This window comes from Meleagris gallopavo, chromosome 1, assembly GCF_000146605.3.
Source record: "Meleagris gallopavo isolate NT-WF06-2002-E0010 breed Aviagen turkey brand Nicholas breeding stock chromosome 1, Turkey_5.1, whole genome shotgun sequence".
In the NCBI taxonomy this organism is placed as follows: domain Eukaryota; kingdom Metazoa; phylum Chordata; class Aves; order Galliformes; family Phasianidae; genus Meleagris; species Meleagris gallopavo.
The window spans coordinates 69,510,988-69,516,763 of record NC_015011.2 but is presented as its reverse complement, the minus strand read 5'-3'; positions in this window follow the sequence as shown (position 1 = coordinate 69,516,763).

The following is a 5,776-nucleotide window of genomic DNA, read 5'->3' as shown; positions in this document are numbered from 1 at the left end:
TTCCTTCCTTCCTTCCTTCCTTCCTTCCTTCCTTCCTTCTCTCTCTCTTTCTCTCTTTCTTCCTTCCTTCCTTTCTTCCTTTCTTCCCAAATGATTAATATGCTGTGTTTTGCAGCAAGGAGTCATTAAGCTTCAGTCATTGTTTTGCCAGAGCTGGCCTTTGCAAATTCAGTCTAACTGCAGATGTCGTGGGGAAAGAGAACTCTCTCTGTCCCTGGAGGAATTAAAGCTCTCAGTGAGAATTCACAGGACTGGTCCTTTGTGTAACCATAGTGTTGTTGATGGTCTCCTGCTCTCTATTAGCCTCCTGTGTAGTCTAGGGTTTAACTTGGCAGAGCTCAAGGTTTTCAGAGAAATTGGTTCAGCTTTTTAAGCATCACGTTTACCAGCCCACATGCAAATTCCCCAAATATCAGAAGTCATGGATACTTTGAAAGCACATGAAAATCTTTCACTCATATGACAGCTGTGTCAAAAATGCAGTCTTTTTTATTGCCCTTTTGCTTATAGTCTTTCAGTCAATTAGTCTAACAGTCTAGAAGTTCAAGGCAATTTTCAAAAAATGAGTAAGGCTCTAGAGTAATATGTTGAATTCTTTGTTAAGACTCAAATACATATTTTGCTGTTTGCATAATCTGTACCTCTTTTTAATTATGGAATAATAATAATAAAAATATTACTTGCCTGAAAAAAAAAGTTGCATTTATTTGTGTTTTTTAAAAGTTCTTTTTGCATGCATGTTGGTATTTAGAAAAACTGGTTTTTTTTTGTTTGTTTTTTGTTTGTTTGCATTTTATTTTAAAGATACTAGTAGAGTGCCAAGCACTGTTAAAAGGGAGAAGTCTTTGACCAACTATATGATGGTGAATTAGAAGAGAACTGCAAAGCCTGTCAACACTCATCAAAAGTTTGAGAGGATGTCACTTCAGGAATAAATGCAGTCATCATAGATTTTTTGACATCTCATCTGGTTATTGAGTGTTCATATTAATTTGGCACAAATCTATAGAACCAAAAGGAGCATCTCTGCCTTTCTGCCTTTCTCCTCTCCATTGCACTCTTTTAGTATGCTGCTTCTCTTGTAGTAGTAGCACTGCTCTTTAGCCTGAACATTCGCATAGCTGTATAAACTCTAGCAGTGGACAGTGGCAAAAAGAAGAGGCTGAGTGTTTGTAGAACTATTTCTCAGGTACAGCAGAGCGCATTGTGTAATTAAATTCTGCACGTCACCATGGCCCAAGTCCTTGGATCTTCCATCAAGTACTGTGTGGATGTTTCATCTGGGTTATTTCTATTTCAACATGATGTCACTGAGCAAGGTTATTCATGGGAGGAGGCAATCTCTGCATCGCAATAGAGAACCAGTCTTACAGGACCTGCATTAAGCTGATACTGAAGCCAATTTTCCAGTTTCTCCCAGAGACAGAAAGCAGTTGTAGAGTATATACGGCACAGCCATGCTGTTCTTCTGCATGTTACCATCGCCAAAACAAGCAACAAATTGCTCGTCACTTAAACACCTAAATGGATGCCAAGGAGATCCAAAGCACTGTTTGGCAAAAATCCAGGTTTGACAAGGCCAGTTGCAGCTGTAATCTGGAAAGAGAATGAAGGCAGACAGTGAAGGCCTCTCATGTAATCTTGTGTGGGCACATGCTGTACTAGTCAGTCGCTGCTGTGGGCCATTCCCTTCTCTCTTCAATTCTCCCTCACCACAAACTGCTAATGTTCACTAAGGAATAGAGAGAAATAGAGGCCTTTCAGCAGGCTTGTCAGCCGCAGCAAAGCAAGGAGCATCACTGACACTGATGTCTGTGAGGAAGCGGAGGCCTGTCCTGCTTCAGGGCCAAGCAGCAGAAACAGCAGAACCACTGCCACTGTTAACTCCTTTAATTAAAAGAACAGTCTCTTGTATTAACGGATAAAACATGGCTTCTTGTGGCAACCTGGAATCCACCTGTGTCATTTCCAGCTTGGCAAACACCTTTTGTTTAGAACTCCCTAGAAGAAAGTGCTGACAGTAGTAGATATTATCTAGAACAAAGTTAGGAACAATGATATCAATAGTCATGATCATCTTCTGCCCTGAACAGCAGTCAGCTAATAATATCTCACAGACAGGGACATAAAAGGCAGCTATGACTATGGTGGTGTGAACACAATCTGCAAGAAGCAAGGCATTCATTATGATAAAGTGACTGATTAAAATGTGAAGGCTCTAGAAAATAGAGCAACAGTGTTGCTTTTAAAGAATCACAGAATCACAGAATCGTAGGGGTTGGAAGGGACCTCCAGAGATCATCAAGTCCAGCCCCCCTGCCAAAGCAGGTTCCCTACACCAGGTCGCAGAAGTAGGTGTCCAGGCAGGTCTTGAATATCTCCAGAGAAGAAGACTCCATGACCTCCCTGGGCAGCCTGTTCCAGAGCTCTGTCACCCTCACCATAAAGAAGTTCTTGCGCACGTTTGTGCGGAACTTCCTATGCTGCAGTTTCTGGCCGTTTCCCCTCGTCCTGTCTCCACACACTGCTGAAAAGAGTTTGGTCTTGCCACTCTGCCCCCCACACCTTAGTTATTTATAGACCTGGATCAGGTCCCCTCTCAGTCGTCTTTTCTCAAGGCTAAACAGACCCAGTTCACTTAGCCTTTCTTCATAGGGGAGATGCTCCAGACCCTTCACCATCTTTGTGGCCCTCTGCTGGACTCTTTCCAAGAGATCCCTGTCTTTTTTGTACTGGGGAGCCCAGAACTGGACACAGTACTCCAGATGAGGCCTTACCAGGGCAGAGTAGAGGATCACCTCCCTCAACCTGCTGGACACGCTCTTCTTAATGCACCCCAGAATGCCATTGGCCTTTTTGGCCATGAGGGCACACTGCTGGCTCATGGCCTACCTGTTGTCCACCAGGACACCCAGGTCCCTCTCTGCAGAGCTCCCCTCCAGCAGCTCATCCCCCAGCCTGTATTGGTGCATGCAATTATTCCTCCCTAGATGCAAGACTCTACACTTGCTTTTGTTGAACCTCATCTGGTTTCTTACTGCATCAGCCAGTGACAACATCGTAGAAGGTTACCAGGTTGGTCAAGAGTGACCTCCCCCCTGGTGAACCTATGCTGACTATTCCTGATAACTTCCTTTTCTTCCAGAGAAATGTTTGAAATCAGAAAATACTTATCTGGAACCGATTTAGGACCATACACTTATTCCTGAATCACCCACCACCCTCTTAATGCTGTAAATGCTTTTTTGAGTATTTGTAGCTTTGTTCTAATTATAGACTGAAATTATGTTTCCTAGGTGTCAATTGGCAGCACTCTTCTTTCATTGTTTTAATAGCACCATAGAATTAGCACTTTTTTTTTTCAATTGAATGTCCTAATTAGCTCAAAATACAGGTATTAGCAACCCAGCCTGCTCACTAAGTAATTTGCTTCTCTAGCCTGCTATGCGTTGCCTTTGAGGTGATATGTGTGTTTTCACAGAATCATAGAATCGTAGAATCACAAGGTTGGGAACGACCTTCAAGATTTTCTAGTCCAACCGTCCTCCCACTACCACTGCTACCGCAAGCCTCTAAACCATATTTCGTAGCTCCTCATCCAGTTGCCTCTTGAACACTGACAGAGACGGCGACTCCACCACCTCCCTGCACAGGCCATTCCAGTGTCTAATCACTCTCTGAGAGAAAAAGTTTTCCTTATGTCTAATCTAAACCTCCTCTGGTATAACTTGCGACCATTTCCTCGGTCCCGTTTGTTGCCTGGGAGAAGAGGCCAAATCCCTCCTCATCACAACCTCCCTTCAGGAAGTTGTAGAGTGCAATAAGGTCTCCCCTGAGCCTCCTCCCCAACTCCCTCAGCTGCTCCTCATAAGACTTGTGCTCCAGACCCCTCACCAGTTTCTTTGCCCTTCTCTGGACACTTTCCAGGGCCTCAGAGTCTTTTTTGTAGTGAAGGGCCCAAAACTGAACACAGTACTCAAGGTGCAGCCTCACCAGTGCTGAGTACAGGGGGATGATCACCTCCCTGCTCCTGCTGGACACATTATTTCTAATACAGGCCAGGATGCCGTTGGCCCTCTTGGCCACTTGGGCACACTGTTGGTTCCCATTCATCTGAGCATCAACCAACACCCCCAGGTCCCTTTCCTCTTCACAGTCATCCAGCCACTCAGCCCCAAGCCTATAACGCTGCATGGGGTTATTGTGGCCAAAGTGCAGGACCCAGCACTTGGCCTTGTTGAACCTCATCCCATTCATCTCAGCCCAGCCATCCAGCTTGTCTAGATCCCTCTGAAGGGCCTCCCTACCCTCAGGCAGATTGACACCACCTCCCATCTTGGTGTCATCTGCAAACTTACTGAGGGTACACTCAATCTCTTCATCTAGGTCATAAATAAAGATATTAAACAAGATGGGCCCCAGTACTGACCCCTGGGAGACATCACTTGTAACGGGTTGCCAGCTGGACTTAACTCCATTAAACACTACCCATTGGGCACGGCCCTCTAGCAAGTTCCTTACCCAAAGAAGGGCATACCTGTCCTTGATAGATATTTTTATCTGTGAAATAAGAGCAGCATATATTACAATGTATTTGAGAATCACATCTTTGAGCAGTCTCTCTTAAAGACCTGTTAGCTGGTTTCATGGTTTGACTTCTTTTTTTGGAGAAATTGTAACCTGTTGAGCCTTAATTATAACAACTCCAAGATTCTCCAGCTGCTTTGGATTTCACTGTTTCCTCTTTCTATATTTCTTCCACTACTCCACCTCTTCTTTGCCTCCAACTCTTCTGCTCTTCATCTGATGAACTGAATTAAAACTTTCACTATGAGAAATTATGGTGTGCAGCTGTGCACACCATTTGCTGATTCCAGATTCTTTCCCCCTGTTTATGCTTTCCACACAGATTGTTGCTGCTGCTGGAAAAACAAATTAAATAAAACTGGCATTCAGCTTACTGGTGAGACTATCAGTAAACAAGCTGAGGAATGTTAGAGCTGTGTGATAGCCTTAAGAAAATTAAATTAAATTAAAATTCCAGCTGCGCTGAACCATTTAGTGCAAATGTCTAGAAAGTACCATGAAGGTGAAACATCCCAAAGACCAGTGACTGCATTTTATTGAGCTTAATAAACTTTAGTGACTTTCTCCAGGTTAGGGAGCTAGCAGGTTGACATGGAGGCCCTGGGAAGGATAACTTGCAATTTCTAAAAGGCCAGACTTTATTTCTGCTCTTTTATTCTCAACACACCATTTTTCTTGCTTATTTATTAATGAGTATAGAGGATTGGGGAGGGGGTGGGAAGGAGAGAAGGGGTGAACATTCTCTATTCATTGTTCAGATGCACATATGGATCTGCTAAGATATTTCAAGTCTGGAATCTAACTGGCAAAATATTGGGTGTCTTCCAAAATGTGTCGCCAGCTACATGTGAATATGCATCCCTGAAATGCTAGCATTTGGCAGCCACCAAGATTTGCAAATATTAAAGTATTCATTCTTGGATCTACCTATATGTTTATAACTTGCCTCCCCCAGCCGTGCGTGAGAGTCCAAAACCAAAGAATCTCCAAATACCCTTTATATGCTCCCTGGCTCTGACTCCCACACACACTCGTACGTGCATGTGCATGTATGCATAGTTATTAGTCAAAAATACATACAGACTTAAGCTAAAAACAAGGTAGAAAGAAAAGTTGCCCTTGAAGGAAAATGATTTGTAAGATGTAGTATTTACAGCTTTATATATATATATATATATATATATCACTT